This window comes from Oncorhynchus clarkii, chromosome 17 (assembly GCF_045791955.1).
Source record: "Oncorhynchus clarkii lewisi isolate Uvic-CL-2024 chromosome 17, UVic_Ocla_1.0, whole genome shotgun sequence".
Classification (NCBI taxonomy): domain Eukaryota; kingdom Metazoa; phylum Chordata; class Actinopteri; order Salmoniformes; family Salmonidae; genus Oncorhynchus; species Oncorhynchus clarkii.
Genome location: NC_092163.1, coordinates 72,265,514 through 72,288,591, shown reverse-complemented (window position 1 = coordinate 72,288,591; position 23,078 = coordinate 72,265,514). Strand labels below are relative to the sequence as shown.

The 23,078-nt window shown below is 41.4% G+C and overlaps 1 protein-coding gene across 2 annotated transcripts in view; it reads right to left on the bottom strand.

The window, feature by feature from the left end:
• LOC139371367 (synaptotagmin-2-like) overlaps positions 1-23,078 on the bottom strand; it is a 45,144-nt gene extending 22,066 nt beyond the window's left edge. For both annotated transcript variants that reach the window (XM_071111720.1, XM_071111722.1), the window contains exon 1: positions 22,733-23,078. The gene's annotated coding sequence lies outside the window, so the exon portion shown is untranslated. The remainder of the gene's footprint in view (positions 1-22,732) is intronic.

Genomic DNA, 23,078 nt, shown 5'->3' with positions numbered 1-23,078 from the left:
GCTATGTCAATATTCCCTAAACCAGTGGTATTAAAACTTTTTCAGAGGGGACCCCATTGTTTCCGACAGAATTTCTGTTGTAGATTTCGCGATCCCACGCCATCCCAAATCTGAAGACACCGCCTTATGATCAGTGAATGTAGATTTTTACATGAACAAATAACCTTTAATTCATTACATTTTTATCTCTTATGATGAAAAGAAACCAATAAATACATTTACTAAATTAAGTTTTATTTTTCAAATGATCTTTATGAAAAATGTTAGTATATTGTCTCGTACAATAATCTGTATTATTATATATTTTTTGGGGGGGGGTTGAAGTGTGCAGATTATTGTACGACCCACTGCAGCGACCCACTGCAGTTCCCACGACTTTGAATACCACTGCACTAAACCTTCCTTAATACCCCCTCACTCCCTACCCACTTACTCACTCTCCCCTCATGGATGTAAAGCATTTGATTTGTGTAACATTGGGTTAGCAGGAGTTCCCTTAACACCATTTGATGTCTTTTACATCTGTGAGATGGAGTGAACAAGCACATACTTTGGGGAGGCGGGCAAGAAATCAGACAGCAGCCAGTCTCTGGGTGGAAGTTGCCCAGAGGTACAGATCATGTTTTCATTGACTGAGTATTAGTAATGACGAACAAACGATGCTTGTACTGTACACAAATCATGTGACAGAAATGTCCTGTTATGTCAGGTGAAAGGGATACCGTGTTGTTGGCTGGAATTGATTACCTTGTCTTTGGTAGTGACCTCTCCCTCCCAGGGTTATTATCTCTGACAATAACATAGCCCACATCCAGCCCCATGCTGTATCTGGCCTATATACAGTACCAGTAAAAGGTTTGGACACACCTACTCATTCAAGGGTTTTTCTTAATTTTTTCTTATTTTCTACATTGTAGAATAATAGTGAAGACATCAAAACTATGAAATAACACATACGGAATAATGTAGTAACCAAAAATGGTTATACAAATCAAAATATATTTTATAAGTAGCCATCCTTTGTATTGATAACAGCTTTGCAGACTCTTGACATTCTCTCAACCAGATTCATGAGGTAGTCACCTGGAATGCATTTCAATTAACAGGTATGCCTTGTTAAAAGTTAATTTGTGGAATTTCTTTCCTTCTTAATGCGTTTGAGCCAATCAGTTGTGTTGTGACAAGGTAGGGGTGGTATACAGAAGATATCCCTATTTGGTAAAAGACCAAGTCCAAATTATGGCAAGAACAGTTCAAATAAGCAAAGAGAAATGACAGTCCATCATTACGTTAAGACATGAAGGTCAGTCAATTAGGAAAATGTCAAGAACTTTGAATATTTCTTCAAGTGCAGTCACAAAAACCATGAGGACCGCCACAGAAAAGGTACCTAGTCAGTTGTACAACTGAAATGTGTCTTCCGCATTTAACCCAACCACTCTGAATCAGAGAGGTGCGGGAGGCTGCCTAAATTGACATCCACGTCTTCAGAGCCTGGGAAACGGGCAGAACACCAGATTTTTACATTGTCAGCTCTGGGATTCAATCCAGCAACCTTTCAGTTACTGGCCCAAAACTCTAACCACTAGGCTACCTGCCATACCGGAAAGGAAGACCCAGAGTTACCTCTGCTGCAGAGGATAAGTTCATTTGAGTTAACTGCACCTCAGAGTGCAGCCCAAATAAATGCTTCACAGAGTTCAAGTAATAGACACATCTCAACTGTTTAGAGGAGACTGTGTGAATCAAGCATTTGTGGTCAAATTGCTGCAAAGAAACCACTACTAAAGGATACCAAAAAGAAGAAGAGACTTGCTTGGACCAAGAAACGCGAGCAATGGACATTAAACCGGTGTGATGGTGTGGTGGTGCTTTGGTGGTGACACTGTCTGTGATTTATTTCAAATTTAAGTTACTCTTAACCAGCATGGCTACCACAGCATGGCTACCTTCTGCAGCGATACGCCATTCCATCTGGTTTGCGTTTGGTGGAACTAAAATTTGTTTTCAACAGGACCATGACCCAACACATCTCCAGGCTGTGTTAGGGCTATTTGACCAAGAAGGAGGGCGATTGTGTGCTGCATCAGATGTCCTGGCGTCCACAATCACCCGACCTCAACCCAATAGAGATGGTTTGGGATGAGTTGGACCACAGAGTGAAGGAAAAGCAGCCAACAAGTGCTCAGCATATGTGGGAACTCCTTCAAGACTGTTGGAAAAGCATTCCAGGTGAAGCTGGTTGAGAGAATGCCAAGAGTGTGCAAAGCCGTCATCAAGCAAAGGGTTGCTACTTTGAAGAATCTAAAATCTAAAATATACTGCGCTTTGATTTGTTTAACACTTTTTTGGATACTACATGATTCCATATGTTATTTCAAAGTATGGGTGTCATCACTATTATTCTACAATGTATAAAATTGTAAAAAATTAAGAAAAACTCTGGAATGAGTAGTTGTGTCCAAACGTTTGACTGGTACTGTAGGCTTTAGCAGGTTGTGACGCACATGTAAATGTGCTACTGTCATCTATCTCATTAATCCACTAATTGATGGAATTGAAACGTGTGACTGTGGAAATCAGTTTACTGAAATATGAGACAAACTTTCCCAAAGTCTTAATGTAACGTTAGTGCTCTATGCTCATTGAAAAGATTACAGGAAGTTAACTAGGACTATATTTTGTCAGTGTTTTTCCTAGAGAAAATATCAGATGATTCCGGTTGAACTATCTATACCAAACTGGGTTTTCTGAGGACTACAAAGAATTATCTAAGAACTGGGTCTTAGCTCCATTTTTCTAAGTGCATTTTTATTGAACCAGAAAAACACTCCCAAAAGACTAGTTTATGGAAACTACTTTGAATATCAATTATTCTAATAAAAAGTCTAACATAATTGTCTTTGTGTTAACAGGGGGAAATAATACAATTCAATGCAAGTGATTTTTCCAGAAGCTAATTAGAATACTCCCAACATATCATCAACTCGGGATAGCTTTATCCAACAACATGTTTTATCACATTGTTCCAGCACTGCCAGTGTTGAATCCCCATGTGAAGACTTAGTTTTCACAATTCGTTAGAAAAACCTTCTTTTTTTCCCCGTACCCATTTAACATGACCTTTGTTAACATCTGCAACTCACAGACTACAGAACAACACCAGCCCAAGTGAAGAGATATGGCTGACCAGAGGGGTTTTTAGTTGTCACTTGTCTAAAGTGTGTGGTGGATTGATGATGATACTGTGTTCAAACAGACCCATAGATCTAGACAGTATGTTCCATAAATCAAACCTGGACCAATAGAAAGAACCTTGCTCATAAAGAAGAGGGCAGCTCGATCTTGACTCATGAAGATTTTACAGCACACATGATCCGGTACATGGTAGTGGGTGAGTTAGTATGTTCTTTGGAAAGTTGCAAACACAGTTGCTAAAGAAGGCACATAAGCTATTGATGAATGCAATACTTTGGAGCAGATTCTTCTTGGAATGTTCAAAAAAATACATTGACCCCATGACAGTAATTAAGCTAATTAAGACTTGCATGCTGTTACCCATCAACATCAAACAAATATTGCAGTAGGCCTGTAAGATCAGGGTGGAGTTCTGAATACAGTGTTAGATGGTACTACAGTACATACAGACATTGGCAACGAACCGGATTCGACCAGTCACCGTTCTAACTGTATCGATTCAGCAGCTCTAGTATGATGGTGCCGTGTGACAAGCCATTCTGCAAGGTCATAGTGCATAGAAAACATAACAGTGGTATGGAGCTCCTGAATTATTGATCCCTGAGGGTTCCTGTTCCTCACTTCTGCCGTATGGGATTCCCGCACCCCCTCCCTTCCCTTGTCCCCCTGCCCCCCTCCCCTCCTGCACCTCAAAACCAAATCAACCCCAGTGCATCTATCTGTGAGAGAAACTCTCTCAACCTGGGCCCAGATCCACATGAGTGGTTCAGTTCAGCTGTGTGGACTGCTTAGCTAGGACATGATAACAACCAAGCGAAGTCAAAGAGAGAGAAAGTAAACCCGGGCCGTAGAGTTAATGTGTGGTTTTTCTGAGTTGCATGCAGGGGGCTTCTAGTCGTCAATGTTATTTGGACCACGTTTCACTTCCCTCCGCTGTGACAGCAAAGAGGATGGGCACTGCATCCTCTCCAGATCCTGCAGGCAGCACTGCAATGCAGGGGTGTAACGTACAAAGATGAAGCTCTCTCTCTCTCTCTCTCTCTCTCTCTCTCTCTCTCTCTCTCTCTCTCTCTCTCTCTCTCTCTCTCTCTCTCTCTCTCTCTCTCTCTCTCTCTCTCTCTCTCTCTCTCTCTCTCTCTCTCTCTCTCTCTCTCTCTCTCTCTCTCTCTCTCTCATGCACTTACAGAGGTAGATTGTTATGTTGATCCCCTCTGATTAAGTTACTTTTTGATGTAATTGACCAGAAAGTATGTTTATATCTCTGTAATAAGAGCTTGTAGGCCAGTCCTAAAATGGCCACATGATGTCAGCTAGTATAAACAGAGAGAGAAAAAAAAGAACTGGTGCTCTTTTCCAAAATGTAATTCCTGACTGGCAAGAACCACTCCCGTTATTATACAAATAAAGGTCCACGATAAAGTTCAAAAATCAACTATTGCTGAGATATATTAAAGGAGGAGTTCGATACACAAACACACACACACACACACACACAAACGTGTCTCTCCGGGCCCCTCGTAATGCTGACAGTGCAACTACAAGACAGCCAAGAATACAACTAGGGAGGTGTAGTCTACAAATGTCAGTAATGTGCAGATAGTATCACAGTGAACCAGCAGGAGTAGTCTCAACAGTAAGACAGTAGCATTGTAGTTAGCTCTGGACTGACAGTGTTTGACTGATGATATAATTGTTACACTTTGACATGAATCTGATACACTAGACTGGGTATACAAACATGTAATAGCCTTTTCTCTGGGTCTAACACACAACAGTTACTATTACATTCACAGATCATCTCTGTAACTGTAACAAATCAGTTATCAGTGGGGCTGATCAAGAAGGTGGGGGACTCCGTTTAGAAGCCTTGTCTAGTTCCAGGTCATCTGCTCAGGCATGTTATGGGTCAGTGTTCGTGTAAAAGGTGTGAGATTATATGATGCTTATAACTGAGTCAGAAACAGACAGAGCCTGGATCCATTTGAAAACACCAGTCTCAACATCAACAGTGAAGAGGCAACTATGGGATGCTGGATTTCTAGGCAGAGTTCCTCTGTCCAGTGTCTGTGTTCTTTAGCCCATCTTAATCTTTTCTTTTTATTGGCCAGTATGAGACATGGCTTTTTCTTTGCAACTCTGCCTAGAAGGCCAGCATCCCAGAGTCGCCTCTTCACTGTTGACATTGAGACTAGTGTTTTGCGGGTACAATTTAATAAAGTTAAGGACTTGTGAGGCGTCTGTTTCTCAAGCTAAACTTTTAAAATTATAAACGTGGATTAGCCAGCACAACATGCCATTAGAGCAAAGGAGTGATGGTATCTGATAATGGGCCTCTGTAGATATTCCATAACAAATCTGATGTTTCCAGCTACAATAGTCATTTACAACATTAAAACCTGTTACGGAAATTTCAGAGCGCCACCTATAGTACTCGATAAAACTCTAACTTTCATTAAAACACACACGCAAGATACTCAATTAAAGCTACACTCGTTGTGAATCTAGCCAACATGTCAGATTTGTAGAATGCTTTTCGGCGAAAGCATGAGAAGCTATTATCTGATAGCATGCACCCCCCCAAAATACCTGAACGAGACCTAAACAAAAGATTTTGCGGTAGCCGGCGCTACACAAAACGCAGAAATAAAATATAAAACATTCATTACCTTTGACGAGCTTCTTTGTTGGCACTCCTATATGTCCCATAAACATCACAATTGGGTCTTTTTCCCGATTAAATCCGTCAAAGTATGCCCAAAATGTCCATTTATGAAGGCCGTCTGACCAAGGAAAATTCAACTTTACGAAACTTTTTAAAATTAAAAAAGTTGCCTATAAACTTTTACAAATCACTTCAAACTACTTTTGTAAACCAACTTTAGGTATTAATAAACGTTAATAATCGATCAAATTGATCACGGGGCGATCTGTATTCGATAGCAGCAAGTCTTGAAATCATCGTCCATTTTTTTCACTTTCATAATTTCCTGGGTGCACCCCAAGACAGGAAGTGCCTATACGTCATCCCACCAAGGATAAACTCGCAACGAAATGCGAAACATCGTGTGGAAGCTGTAGGCGTTGTAAACGGAACCTCATCTATTTTCTATCGCCTTAGACAATTCAAAGACTTGCGGATTAATATTTTTTTTGTGATTTTGGTGAACAGTTTTCCCTGGGATTTTTACTCCTGAACACGTTCTGTTATAGCCACAGGCATGATTTAACCAGTTTTAGAAACTGCAGAGTGTTTTCTATACACACATACCTATCATATGCATATACTATATTCCTGGCATGAGTAGCAGGACGATGAAATGTTGCGTGATTTTTAACAAAAAGTTGCGAAAAGCTGCAAGAATCCGTAACAGGTTACAATGTCTACACTGTATTTCTGATCAATTTGATGTTATTTTAATAGACAAATTTTTTTTATTTTCTTTCAAAAACAAGAAACTTTCTAAGTGACCCCAAACTTTTGAATAATAGTGTATATATTATTACTTTTTTTGCTACTATAGGTAGCGTTAGCTAGCGCTAGTTGGCTGTACCTGCGCCAAAACCTCAGTATTTTTCTTCCTATAGCTTGTCCGCCGTCTTCTTTTTAAATAATGTCACTTTAATTTACCTACCTGATCAAAATGAGTTATCTCATGCTCTCTCCTCTCGCCGCAGCAGACATACAGTATAGTGAGCAATAGGTTTGGAACATCAAATCACAATAAAATCTCAGTATCGAATCGCAATAAATACAGTTCAATAACCAAAATATTTTCTTTCAAACTCCAGGTGTAAGTCACAGCTGACACCCCATTCTTTCTGCTGACATCTTTGAATCTTAATTCAGATTTTTGGGAAAACGTGGTCGCATAAAAAACAGAGGGAGATTTTACCATCATTTTGTTACCAAACTTTTCATTTGCACAGTTTTGGTGAAATTTTCTATGTAAATTGTTCAGAGTAGTCCTTATACATAGTTGTATGGTTTGTTAAACTTTTATATCAATGGTTTTTGCTTTGCATACATTTTAAAGTGAAATAAATCTGAGTTAAAATGTCATTTGGTTACTGTGGAATTGCCCTTTTTTATGATTATGATCTCACAAAGTACGAGGAAAGGAACAGTGTTTACCTGAACCAGGCCAAATGTTCTACTTACTGTGTTTGGACTAGATTGTACACCTGGAGCATTGTATAGTCTAGGCTAATGCTGTAAAGCTGTTGTGATCAGCCATATTGGTAAAGGCCTCAGGCTCAAGCAAGAAGAAGTTACATTGAGGAACTATCGGTCCATCTTCATTCCTCTTCAATGTATTATCACACATATAGCACCGCATGTACATCACAGAAAAGTCCAAAGGAGAACGATCCAGCTGTCACAACACAGACGTATAATATCAGACTATTTACTTTGAAACTATTGGAAAATGAAGCAGACATTTACTAATTACGCTCTTCCTTATTAAAATCTCCTGTCTCCAACTGTAATTAAATGGATTGACCTGAGAATTCTATTATAATTAACTAAGATCAATTGTGAAATAAGAGGAGTCATTTTCAATTACTCTTTCACATAAACCTACTTTATAACATGACCTACCAAACATCCAACCACTTGGAAGACTAAAGGATATGATTATGTGAAATAGAACATTCTCTGATCATTAAAAGTAATAGATGTATTCATATACACTCTACCACATGGGGCATTGCATGCCTGAACTTCTTTCACATTATCAACAGAACACTATAGGCTAGTCACCACCTGATGACATAACTAGTTCTAGAATACTATAGGCTAGTCACCACCTGATGACATAACTAGTTCTAGAATACTATAGGCTAGTCACCACCTGATGACATAACTAGTTCTAGAATACTATAGGCTAGTCACCACCTGGTGACATAACTAGTTCTAGAATACTATAGGCTAGTCACCAACTGGTGACATAACTAGTTCTAGAATACTATAGGCTAGTCACCACCTGGTGACATAACTAGTTCTAGAATACTATAGGCTAGTCACCACCTGGTGACATAACTAGTTCTAGAATACTATAGGCTAGTCACCACCTGGTGACATAACTAGTTCTAGAATACTATAGGCTAGTCACCACCTGGTGACATAACTCATTCTAGAATACTATAGGCTAGTCACCACCTGGTGACATAACTCATTCTAGAATACTATAGGCTAGTCACCACCTGGTGACATAACTCAGTTCTAGAATACTATAGGCTAGTCACCACCTGGTGACATAACTCATTCTAGAATACTATAGGCTAGTCACCACCTGGTGACATAACTAGTTCTAGAATACTATAGGCTAGTCACCACCTGGTGACATAACTAGTTCTAGAATACTATAGGCTAGTCACCACCTGGTGACATAACTCGTTCTAGAATACTATAGGCTAGTCACCACCTGATGACATAACTAGTTCTAGAATACTATAGGCTAGTCACCACCTGGTGACATAACTCGTTCTAGAATACTATAGGCTAGTCACCACCTGGTGACATAACTCATTCTAGAATACTATAGGCTAGTCACCACCTGGTGACATAACTCATTCTAGAATACTATAGGCTAGTCACCACCTGATGACATAACTAGTTCTAGAATACTATAGGCTAGTCACCACCTGGTGACATAACTCGTTCTAGAATACTATAGGCTAGTCACCACCTGGTGACATAACTCATTCTAGAATACTATAGGCTAGTCACCACCTGGTGACATAACTCATTCTAGAATACTATAGGCTAGTCACCACCTGATGACATAACTAGTTCTAGAATACTATAGGCTAGTCACCACCTGATGACATAACTAGTTCTAGAATACTATAGGCTAGTCACCACCTGGTGACATAACTAGTTCTAGAATACTATAGGCTAGTCACCACCTGGTGACATAACTCGTTCTAGAATACTATAGGCTAGTCACCACCTGATGACATAACTAGTTCTAGAATACTATAGGCTAGTCACCACCTGGTGACATAACTCGTTCTAGAATACTATAGGCTAGTCACCACCTGGTGACATAACTCATTCTAAAATACTATAGGCTAGTCACCACCTGGTGACATAACTCATTCTAGAATACTATAGGCTAGTCACCACCTGGTGACATAACTCATTCTAGAATACTATAGGCTAGTCACCACCTGGTGACATAACTCATTCTAGAATACTATAGGCTAGTCACCACCTGGTGACATAACTAGTTCTAGAATACTATAGGCTAGTCACCACCTGGTGACATAACTAGTTCTATAATACTATAGGCTAGTCACCACCTGGTGACATAACTAGTTCTAGAATACTATAGGCTAGTCACCACCTGGTGACATAACTCGTTCTAGAATACTATAGGCTAGTCACCACCTGGTGACATAACTCATTCTAGAATACTATAGGCTAGTCACCACCTGGTGACATAACTCATTCTAGAATACTATAGGCTAGTCACCACCTGGTGACATAACTCGTTCTAGAATACTATAGGATAGTCACCACCTGATGACATAACTAGTTCTAGAATACTATAGGCTAGTCACCACCTGGTGACATAACTCGTTCTAGAATACTATAGGCTAGTCACCACCTGATGACATAACTAGTTCTAGAATACTATAGGCTAGTCACCACCTGATGACATAACTAGTTCTAGAATACTATAGGCTAGTCACCACCTGATGACATAACTAGTTCTAGAATACTATAGGCTAGTCACCACCTGGTGACATAACTCGTTCTAGAATACTATAGGCTAGTCACCACCTGGTGACATAACTAGTTCTAGAATACTATAGTCTAGTCACCACCTGGTGACATAACTAGTTCTAGAATACTATAGGCTAGTCACCACCTGGTGACATAACTAGTTCTAGAATACTATAGGCTAGTCACCACCTGGTGACATAACTAGTTCTAGAATACTATAGGCTAGTCACCAACTGGTGACATAACTAGTTCTAGAATACTATAGGCTAGTCACCACCTGGTGACATAACTAGCTCTAGAATACTATAGGCTAGTCACCACCTGGTGACATAACTAGTTCTAGAATACTATAGGCTAGTCACCACCTGGTGACATAACTAGTTCTAGAATACTATAGGCTAGTCACCACCTGGTGACATAACTCGTTCTAGAATACTATAGGCTAGTCACCACCTGATGACATAACTAGTTCTAGAATACTATAGGCTAGTCACCACCTGGTGACATAACTCGTTCTAGAATACTATAGGCTAGTCACCACCTGGTGACATAACTCATTCTAGAATACTATAGGCTAGTCACCACCTGGTGACATAACTCATTCTAGAATACTATAGGCTAGTCACCACCTGGTGACATAACTCATTCTAGAATACTATAGGCTAGTCACCACCTGGTGACATAACTCATTCTAGAATACTATAGGCTAGTCACCACCTGGTGACATAACTAGTTCTAGAATACTATAGGCTAGTCACCACCTGGTGACATAACTAGTTCTAGAATACTATAGGCTAGTCACCACCTGGTGAGATAACTAGTTCTAGAATACTATAGGCTAGTCACCACCTGGTGACATAACTCGTTCTAGAATACTATAGGCTAGTCACTACCTGATGACATAACTAGTTCTAGAATACTATAGGCTAGTCACCACCTGATGACATAACTAGTTCTAGAATACTATTGGCTAGTCACCACCTGGTGACATAACTAGTTCTAGAATACTATAGGCTAGTCACCACCTGGTGACATAACTCGTTCTAGAATACTATAGGCTAGTCACCACCTGATGACATAACTAGTTCTAGAATACTATAGGCTAGTCACCACCTGGTGACATAACTCGTTCTAGAATACTATAGGCTAGTCACCACCTGGTGACATAACTCATTCTAAAATACTATAGGCTAGTCACCACCTGGTGACATAACTCATTCTAGAATACTATAGGCTAGTCACCACCTGGTGACATAACTCATTCTAGAATACTATAGGCTAGTCACCACCTGGTGACATAACTCATTCTAGAATACTATAGGCTAGTCACCACCTGGTGACATAACTAGTTCTAGAATACTATAGGCTAGTCACCACCTGGTGACATAACTAGTTCTATAATACTATAGGCTAGTCACCACCTGGTGACATAACTAGTTCTAGAATACTATAGGCTAGTCACCACCTGGTGACATAACTTCTAGAATACTATAGGCTAGACCACCTGATGACATAACTATAGGCTAGTCACCACCTGGTGACATAACTAGTTCTAGAATACTATAGGCTAGTCACCACCTGGTGACATAACTCATTCTAGAATACTATAGGCTAGTCACCACCTGGTGACATAACTCGTTCTAGAATACTATAGGCTAGTCACCACCTGATGACATAACTCGTTCTAGAATACTATAGGCTAGTCACCACCTGATGACATAACTAGTTCTAGAATACTATAGGCTAGTCACCACCTGGTGACATAACTCGTTCTAGAATACTATAGGCTAGTCACCACCTGGTGACATAACTCATTCTAAAATACTATAGGCTAGTCACCACCTGGTGACATAACTCATTCTAGAATACTATAGGCTAGTCACCACCTGGTGACATAACTCATTCTAGAATACTATAGGCTAGTCACCACCTGGTGACATAACTCATTCTAGAATACTATAGGCTAGTCACCACCTGGTGACATAACTAGTTCTAGAATACTATAGGCTAGTCACCACCTGGTGACATAACTAGTTCTATAATACTATAGGCTAGTCACCACCTGGTGACATAACTAGTTCTAGAATACTATAGGCTAGTCACCACCTGGTGACATAACTCGTTCTAGAATACTATAGGCTAGTCACCACCTGATGACATAACTAGTTCTAGAATACTATTGGCTAGTCACCACCTGGTGACATAACTAGTTCTAGAATACTATAGGCTAGTCACCACCTGGTGACATAACTCGTTCTAGAATACTATAGGCTAGTCACCACCTGGTGACATAACTCGTTCTAGAATACTATAGGCTAGTCACCACCTGGTGACATAAGTAGTTCTAGAATACTATAGGCTAGTCACCACCTGGTGACATAACTCGTTCTAGAATACTATAGGCTAGTCACCACCTGATGACATAACTAGTTCTAGAATACTATAGGCTAGTCACCACCTGGTGACATAACTCGTTCTAGAATACTATAGGCTAGTCACCACCTGATGACATAACTAGTTCTAGAATACTATAGGCTAGTCACCACCTGATGACATAACTAGTTCTAGAATACTATAGGCTAGTCACCACCTGATGACATAACTAGTTCTAGAATACTATAGGCTAGTCACCACCTGGTGACATAACTCGTTCTAGAATACTATAGGCTAGTCACCACCTGGTGACATAACTAGTTCTAGAATACTATAGGCTAGTCACCACCTGGTGACATAACTCATTCTAGAATACTATAGGCTAGTCACCACCTGGTGACATAACTAGTTCTAGAATACTATAGGCTAGTCACCACCTGGTGACATAACTCATTCTAGAATACTATAGGCTAGTCACCAACTGGTGACATAACTCATTCTAGAATACTATAGGCTAGTCACCACCTGGTGACATAACTCATTCTAGAATACTATAGGCTAGTCACCACCTGGTGACTTAACTTGTTCTAGATTTTGGTTAACATATCAATGATGTAAAACATATAGGCATCAACAATCAATCTTGCAGATTATGTCTGAGTGTCTTTTCTCCAGTTATCAATAATGACAGAAATATAGCATTACAACTGCTGAGTAGGGCCTACGTGTTTTCTGGCCAGTGAATTTGTTCAGGAAACACTGAAGGCCTTACTGAAAACTTAAGATAACAAAAATCATCTATGAACCTGGTTTAGAGCCCTTTTTTAAAGTTATCATTCCGCATGCTGCTTCGTGCCACCAACTACAATGCCTGTACAGATCTGTGCAATCGCCAGTCCTTCAGTGGCAGGCTGGCAACTATGCAATTGCTTTCCCTTTTGTAATAAAAAAATGCAATGCACTGGGGAAAATCAGAAAGTGTTAGATCAAAAAATTGCAGTGTGACATCTCAGCAGCATGACATCCAGACGTACAAGGGCAACAAGGACAACACAGGACAAAGATACGTGTCCAACTTCAAGATAAATGTTTGTCCACAGTTGCGATCTTCAAGGGAAATGCTTGTCCATAGTTGCTATCTTCAAGGGAAATGCTTGTCCACAGTTGCTATCTTCAAGGGAAATGCTTGTCCACAGTTGCTATCTTCAAGGGAAATGCTTGTCCACAGTTGGATGTTCAAGAGAAATGCTTGTCCACAGTTGCTATCTTCAAGAGAAATGCTTGTCCACAGTTGCTATCTTCAAGAGAAATGCTTGTCCACAGTTGCTATCTTCAAGAGAAATGCTTGTCCACAGTTGCTATCTTCAAGAGAAATGCTTGTCCACAGTTGCTATCTTCAAGATAAATGTTTGTCTACAGTTGCTATATTCAAGAGAAATGCTTGTCTACAGTTGCTATCTTCAAGAGAAATGCTTGTCTACAGTTGCAATCTTTGAGAGAAATGAACACATGAACAAGAAATGAACAAACGAACAAAGACAACATTAATCTCACGTATCTAAAAGTGCACTTCCCAGTGAATTCTATCAAGTATGTTGTGCCAGACCAGTACTTTATAGTATGTACTGTATGCCATGACGATTTACAATAACTTATTTCAGCTTGCAAAACACACCAAAATCTTCCTCATTTTGTCCATGATATGATTTATCTAGATCATGTGTACTACCCACTGCAATATTCTATAGAAGGAGTAAGACATTGGTACTGTATTTTAAACTTGAAATAGCTAGTCAAAACACTAACTCAACTAACTGGGTACTAACGGTAATAGCTATACAGGATATTAATGCAATAACTAACTAACCCAAGCAATTGGAAGAAGTCACATTTCAAATAAAAATAGTTGCCTCCAGTAAATAAATTGGCTGGGTCAAGGATTAAAGACAGGAAATGATTTTGAACATGATTCATATTCAGGATTATTATTATAAATTAGTAATGTCTCAGGACAGGATCTGTTGAGGCTGACAGTGACCTAAGTACATGGCACCCCCCTGGACACAGTCTCAAAGTCCCTCCATCCCATCACCATTACAGTCCCTCCATCCTAACACCATCACAGTCCCTCCATCCTAACACCATCACAGTCCCTCCATCCCATCACCATCACAGTCCCTCCATCCCATCACCATCACAGTCCCTCCATCCCAACACCATCACAGTCCCTCCATCCCATCACCATCACAGTCCCTCCATCCTAACACCATCACAGTCCCTCCATCCTAACACCATCACAGTCCTTCCATCCCATCACCATCACAGTCCCTCCATCCCAACACCATCACAGTCCCTCCATCCTAACACTATCACAGTCCCTCCATCCCAACACCATCACAGTCCCTCCATCCCAGCACCATCCCTCCATGCCAACACCATCACAGTCCCTCCATCCCAGCACCATCACAGTCCCTCCATCCCAACACCATCACAGTCCCTCCATCCCATCACCATCCCTCCATGCCAACACCATCACAGTCCCTCCATGCCAATACCATCACAGTCCCTCCATCCCAACACCATCACAGTCCCTCCATCCTAACACCATCACAGTCTCTCCATGCCAACACCATCACAGTCCCTCCATCCCAGTACCATCACATAGCCGTCTCTCCTCTGTCTTTCCAAGGTTGCTCAAATTAGGCCAGTCAAACGTTTTGACTCTTTCTTACCCTCTTGGCTGCTCTTGGTTTATTTCTCCCTCCCTCTCTCTCTCTCTCTCTCTCTCTCTCTCTCTCTCTCTCTCTCTCTCTCTCTCTCTCTCTCTCTCTCTCTCTCTCTCTCTCTCTCTCTCTCTCTCTCTCTCTCTCTCTCTCTCTCTCTCTCTCTCTCTCTCTCTCTCTCTCTCTCTCTCTCTCTCTCTCTCACTCTCTCTCTCTCTCTCTCTCTCTCTCTCTCTCTCTCTCTCTCTATTATACACACGCTCATTATTTTTGTGCTTCCTGCTGGTACACACACACACACACACACACACACACTTTCTCTCTATCAATATTCTTAACTTACAGCATTCAATGTGGGATGGATACATTCTCAGTCTTACTAAATCATTTGAAGATAGTATGTACAATGTTGCTATTCTGAGATCGTTGCACCCACATTGTGGTGATGCACAAGTCTATAATTGAAGATCTGGATTCTGACCAATAGGGGGCAGTGAATTTGAGCTGTCCTTATTTAACAGAGGAGGGTAAATGTCATATGATATAGTTTTAGATTGCTGTTTGCCCATTAACATGGCTGCATAGATTTCTCAGAAATTCAATCATGGTTTAACACGTAATTGATGGAACTTTAATTAGATTATCCACATGAATCAACCAGATGTAGTGAAGTACAGGGGGAAGCCCTTTCTGCAATTGTTGCCCATCCCAGTCAATGGAGTTTGTGCTGATGTGGACTCCACTAAGCTATGAGAATTCTCAGCTATACTCTCTCACCTCTTGAGCTTCCAACTCTGCTGGCATACAACATATACAGCATATCTTTCTAACAGTTAGGAAAAACAACACAGACATAGCAGCAGGCCTGATAGTTCAGGCTCACTGTGGCTCTTATCAAACATATTAATAAAATCAAATCAAATTGTACTGGTCACATACTCATATTTAGCAGATGTTATTGCGGGTTTAGCAGCATGCTTGTGTTCCTAGCTTCAACAGTGCAGTAATATCTAACAATTCACAACAATATCCACAAAACTAAAAGTAAAGTAATGGAATTAAGATATATATAAATATTAGGAGGAGCAATGTCGGATTGGCATTGACTAGAATACAGTAGAAGAGAATATATTATATATATTATATACATACAAGATGAGTAAAGCAGTATGTAAACATTATTCAAGTGACTAGTGTTCCAGGGCAGCAGCCTCTAAGTTGCAGGTTTGAGTAACCGGGGGGAAGCCGGCTAGTGATGGCTATTTAACAGTCTGATGGCCTTGAGATAGAAGCTGTTTTTCAGTCTCTCTGTCCTTGCTTTGATGCACCTGTCCTGACCTCGCCTGCTGGATGGTAGCGGGGTGAACAGGCCGTGGCTCGGGTGGTTGACGTCCTTGATGATGTTTTAGGCCTTCCTGTGACACTGGGAGCTGTAGGTGTCCTGGAGGGCAGGCAGTGTGCCCCCGGTGAAATGTTGGACAGACTGCACCATCCTCTGGAGAGCCCTGTGGTTGCGGGCATGGCAGTTACCGTACTAGGCGGTGATACAGCCTGACAGGATGCTCTCAATTGTGCATCTGTAAAAGTTTGTAAGGGTCTTGGGGGACAAGCCACATTTCTTCAGCCTCCTCAGGTTGAAGAGGCGCTGTTGCACCTTCTTCACCACACTGTCTGTGTGGGTGGACCATTTCAGACAATCAGTGATGTGTACGCCAAGGAACTTGAAGCTTTTCACGTTCTCCACTGTGGTCCCGTCAATGTGGATAGGGGTGTGCTCCCTCTGCTTTTTCCTGAAGTCCAACATCAGCTCCTTCTTTTAGTTGACGTTGAGGGAGAGGTTATTTTCCTGGCACCACTCCACCAGGGCTCTCACCTCCTCTCTGTAGGCTGTCTCATCATTATTGGTAATCAGGCCTTCTATGGTTGTGTCGTCTGCAAACTTGATGATTGTGACCACGCAGTCATGGGTGAACAGGGAGGAGGGGGCTAAGTATGAACCCTTGTGGGGCCCCTGGGTTGAGGATCAGTGAAATGAAGGTGTTGTTTCCTACCTTCACCACCCAGGGTCTTGCCCATCAGGAAATCCAAGACTGGGTTGCACAGGGCAGGTTTCAGACCCAGGGCCCCGAGCCTGATGATGAGCTTGGAGGGTACTATGGTTTTGAAGGCTGAGCTATAGTCAATGAACAGTATTCTTTCATATGTATTCCTCTTGTCCAAGTGGGATAGGGCAGTGTGAAATGCAATGGCGATTGCGTCGTCTGTGGATCTATTGGGGCGGTAAGCAAACCGAAGTGGGTCTGGGGTGTAAGGTAAGGTAGAGGTGATACGATCCTTAACTAGCCTCTCAAAGCACTTCATGATGACAGAAGCAATTGTCATGTAGTTCATTTACCTTTGCTTTCTTGGGACAGGAACGGTGGACATATTGAAGCAATTGTGGACAGCGAATGGGATAGGGAGAAATTGAATATGTCTGTAAACACTCCAGCCAGCTGGTCTGCGCATGCTCTGAGGATATGGCTAGGGATGCCGTCTGGGCCGGCAGCCTTGCAAAGGTTAACACGTTTAAATGTTTTACTTACATCAGCCACGGATAACGAGAGCCCACAGTCCTTGTGAGGGGCCCTTTTCGAAGGCGCTGTGTTATCCTCAAAGCGGCCAAAAGGTGCTTAGCTTATCTGGGAGCAAGATGTCGGTGTCCACGACGTGGCTGGTTTTCCCTTTGTAATCCGTGATTGTCTGTAGACCCTGCCACATATGTCTCGTGTCTGAGCCATTGAATTGCAACTCCACTTTGTCTCTGTAATGCCGTTTTGCCTGTTTGATTGCTTTACAGAGGGAATAACTGCACTATTTTTATTCATCCATATTCCCAGTCACCTTGCTATGGTTAAATGCGTTGGTTCATGCTTTCAGTTTAGCGAGAATACTGCCATCTAGCCTCGGTTTCCGGTTTGGGTAAGTTTTAATAGTCACCGTGGGAACAACATCCCGTATACACTTCCTGATGAACTCAGTCACCGTGTCCGTGTATACATCAATGTTAATATCCGAGGCTATCCGGAACATATCCCAGTCCCCATGATCAAAACAATCTTGAAGCATGGATTCCGATTGGTCAGACCAGCATTGAATAGACCTTCCTGTTTGAGTTTCTGCCTATAGGAAAGGAGGAGCAAAATGGAGTCGTGATCTGATTTGCCAAAGGGAGGGCAGTAGAGGGCCTTGTAGGCATCCTGGAAGAGAGAATATCAGTGGTCAAATGTTTTCCCAGGGCGAGTACTACAGTCAATGTGTTGATAGAACATCGATAGCATTTTCCTAAAATTTGCTTTGTTAAAATCCCCAGCTACAATAAATGTTGTCTCAGTATATGTGGTTTACACTTTGCATAAAGTCCAGTGTAGTTCCTTGAGGGCCGTCGGGGTATCGGTTTGAGGGGGAATATACATGGCTGTGACTATAACCAAAGAGATTTCTCTTGGGAGGTAAAACAGTCTGCGTTTGATTGTGTGGTATTCTAGGTTGGGCGAACAAAAGGACTTGAGTTTCTGTATGTTATCACAATCACACCATGAGTGGTTAATCATGAAACATACACCAAGCCCTTCTTCCAGGAGAGTTCTTTATTCCTGTCTGCGCGATGTACTGAGAACCCAGCTGGCTGTATGGACAGGATATTCGGAGAGAGCCATGATTCCATGAATTGGAGTATATTACATTCCCTGATGTCTCTCTGGAAGGGGATCCTCACCCTGAGCTCGTCTTCTTTATTATCCAGAGACTGAACATTAGCGAGTAATATATTCGGAAGCGGAAGCTTTTGTGCCCGTCGTGATCAGTGCTTGATCAGTGCTTACTGGGACTGCAGGGTTTGGTCTACACTACTCTTATCTGTAACAATGAAAGCTGCATGGTTATCTCTCACTCCAACTATGAGATAATGGGGAGTTCTCTAACCAACACTTAGTCATTAGTTATTCAATCAATAGAGCAGGGGTATTCAACCGGGAATCCGTGGCCCCCTAGGAGTATACGGAGGTACTGCAGGGGTCGGCAAAAATATAAATACATTAAAAAATATATATATATTTTTTGTTTTAACGTTTTTGTGAATATCTCTACCAACAACATAATAAACTAACTGTGACTAACTAACTGTTTACATACCTACAGTAGAAAAGAGGAGAATATCTTATTTCTAAAAATGTAAATAATGTCACATTTATTTCTCAACTCCTAATATTAAGCCAATTACACTCACTGGAGTATCTGACATAGGCTTTTAAGAATCACCCATGAATAGGCTGCTGGCTGCTGGTATGCTCCTTGACTTGGACATACATGTTTTCAAACGCATGGCTAACCTTTGTTTAACCAGCTGCTCTTAGTGAAAATGTGTTTGGAGTTTTCTTTCCAGCTAATAGGCTGTTAGAGTTTACACTTCCTCTTCCAATTATAATGTGGGGAGGTCAAAATAATGAAAACCATCTACCAAATCTATTCACTTCAAAATAATGATTACTTCTCCTTCATTCACCTGATGATAATACAAGACGTATGATGGAGGTCGCTGGGTCAATGATTTGCCTGGAAGGGGGACCCTGGACAAGAGCATGTTTTATCATTCAAAAGATCATAGACTCAGAGTCTGTTTACGGTTAGTAGCGCATGAAACAACAAGAAACACAGATATGATTGTCTGTTTGTGCTAACATTCCACTCCTTGCCTTGTCATGCATGACAAGGAGTGGCAAGGAGTGGAAGTTAGCACAAACCGACTGGATTTCAGGCTAGATATGACACTTACATCAAGTTGAACATAGCATTTTGGGATTGTTCAAACTTTAGAATAAATATAATGTTGATGTTATGGATCCCAAAGATACAGTATGTATTATATATTATAAGGCAGAGAAAACTTAAACACTTTAATGAAAATGTAGGCCTTTATCTCTGAGGATGTGAATAACAGGAGTAGCTTGCCATAATGTGTGTGCCAAATAACCTGTAGGGTGGTTTCATTATTGTCTAGAAGCAGTGACAATTGGGGTGGCAGGCAGCTAGCTTCAGTACCGGTGGACCTGGAGAGAGCGAAGAGAGGAAGATAGGACTCTGACAACATCTCATTACCTTCCTTTGTATTGTCTCTCTTTTTCTCCTTTCTCCTATCTGACCCCAGTGGCTGGCTACACAAACAAACCCTCTACCACAGCAGTAAAGCGTAAACTGACAGTGTTTGCCTGCAGTTCCCAATGAAACAAAGACAGCAAGTCAGTAACTTTTAGAGGGAAGTCCAGGCTCACTATAAAAGTAGGCTAAAAATGACTTCATAATACATAATTGGCTCAGATGGCTGTAACATAGCTAAACGGTGGCTAAACGGTACAAAGGCCATGTTAGAGAATTACAACAGGCCATTGCATTTCCAAAATTTGCATCAGTCTTACAAAAACATAGTTCCCTTTGTCAGTTTACAAAGCACACTATAAAACATCCGTATGTACTTCACAAAATGTGTTACAGAAATGTCTGCCATGGACACATGAAGACTTCCCTAGCTTATATACAGTTTGACTCACAATGAAAAATATAATCTCAGTATCATCTCAATGTGCACCTGGCGTGTCATTAACAATGGAGCATCTTCTGGGAGAGATCATACAAACAGTTTATTACTGCACAAAATCTATCCAAGAGAGAGAGAGAGAGAGAGAGAGAGAGATTGTGGTGAAGCATCAAGGCCTTTCCTTTTCAGCTGCACAACCACTCCAACGTGAAGAGTAGAAGACCTATCGATGTACGGGAACATTTCTTAACTGTTATGCTTTTATGTTGACCAGGAGAGGAAACAGCAATTGACCTCCTCTACTCACAAATAAGGGTTAGGGTTAGGGTGAGGGTTACTGTAGTGTTGCCTCATTCCTTTGAAAGCCCATCCATTTTAACCAAGCAGTAAAACCCCAGACATGTCTCTCCCACTTACCCCTATGACCCAAAATAGACTCCATTTTACTGATTTATGAACTAGCACTGGTACGTATCCCAGTATCCTCCCCCATGACATGGCCAGCTCAGCACTATTCCCTGGACAACTGTGTGTGTGTGTGTGTGTGTGTGTGTGTGTGTGTGTGTGTGTGTGTGTGTGTGCGCGAGTGTGCATGTGTGTGTAAGTGAGAGAGAGAGAGAGAGAGAGAGAGAGAGAGAGAGAGAGAGAGAGAGAGAGAGAGAGAGAGAGTGCTGCGGCTGTGGCTCCTCTGAATCACCTCTGCTGTGCCAGAGGAGGCGGACCCCTATGCATCTTAACCAGGAGAGTCCCAGTACAGGCAGTCATGTACACTGGAGGAAGCTGGTGGGAGGAGCTATAGGAGGTTCTAAACCTGGAGAGACCCAGTCCTGTACACATAGTGGCCCTGAAGACCGACCAGCCTGAAACACCACCTGAGAACACAACAGCCCCATAGAAAGACACTCACTTGTCACCTTGGATAATGCTGCCTCTCAATACCATTGTTTACACCCTGATGTGGTATATAGAGGTTCCATCCTTATGCTAATGACTCATGACTAAAGTATGCATATGAGGAATATGGAATTGCTCAGTAGATCAGGTTTTATAACCTGATATAAACTGCTGCATTTTCACTGAGGTACACTTTTATCTGGTAAACTGTACCCTTCAGAGTGGTGTGGAAGACTTTGAAATCAACCCAAGAAAAGATACGCAGTCAACGTAGTCAATGATGATGCAATGACCTTAGGTACAAGCTACACATGGTGGAAAGGGGCGATGTGGTTAATTTGTTCTGAGAAACCTAGCTTTGACAGTTAATATCATTACTTTGAATCCATTACAGTACAGGGTAGCACCTCTTCAATGCATGCATGGGCTCCTTCAGAATAGCTTGTTCAGCAGAATTGACCTTGCATGCACCCCCCAGCGCAGCAGAATGTATAGTGGAACGGGGCTGTTCCTCTCATGATGTTACTTCAAAACTGTCATCATGTCATTTTATCAACCATTTACCTTCCTTTTAGTCTAAATTTAAAGATAGAAAACAAATGGACTTATATCAACCAGATAACTGCATATAAACGTGATATCAACAGATCAACAGAAAATTGGTTGTTTGTAAATTTCTCTCATATTTTGGTTCAGGGTAAAAAAAAAATAAAAAAATAAATAAAAAAAAATGTTAAAGGCATTTGATCAAACATTGAATTGGGACTAAAACACACTCCACTGATCACTTCAGTTATAGTTGAATCGGCATACGTGAAGTGAATGGTATCCATAAAGGAGTAGAGGACTGTGAAATATGTTGTTTCAATGTTTTCTAATGTGAAAAACAGCCCCATCCCAAGTTCTACTCTCTTACACACATTTTCTACTATTATGTAACGTGATACTGCAGCACTGTATGAAGCTACGCATGAGGACTTGCCTCAATACTGAGAGAGAAAGTTCCACTGGCAGCCTCCCTTTCCCTGCAGTGTCTCTACATTAAACCAGAGGAAATTGAAACTGGGGAAGATATCATTGTCTACTATAATTACCTTGAGCCTTTCCTCTCCCACTGCAGTCCTATAGGTAGATGGGCAGTGTAATGAGGCTGGTTACTGCCATGACTAAATGATACATGACCACGGCACTCATCACCGATCAACAAACATGTACATACAGTAAGAAGTGACACCTTACCTGTATCGGAGAGCTGTTGTCTCCTGGAGAAAAAGAGAGAGAGGGAGGGTACTTCTGTCTGTAGTACCTGCAGGACACTTGAGATAAGGTCTTAGGAGAAGAAATGTTTGAGATTAATAGTTTTTTGGGTTTATCCCACTCTGAAGAAGATAAGCCTCTTGGAACTGCTCAGTCCCCGCAGTCACCCCCGGGGGTCTCTTCACGAAAGCCCTCTTCACACACACTGACACAAAACAGTTGCCTGTAGTGAGGAGTTAATCAGATCTGGGGAAAATGAAATGAAATACACGCGCACATTAACATTCTCTCACACTGCAAATCAGCACCAGCATCAAAGCTATGTGCC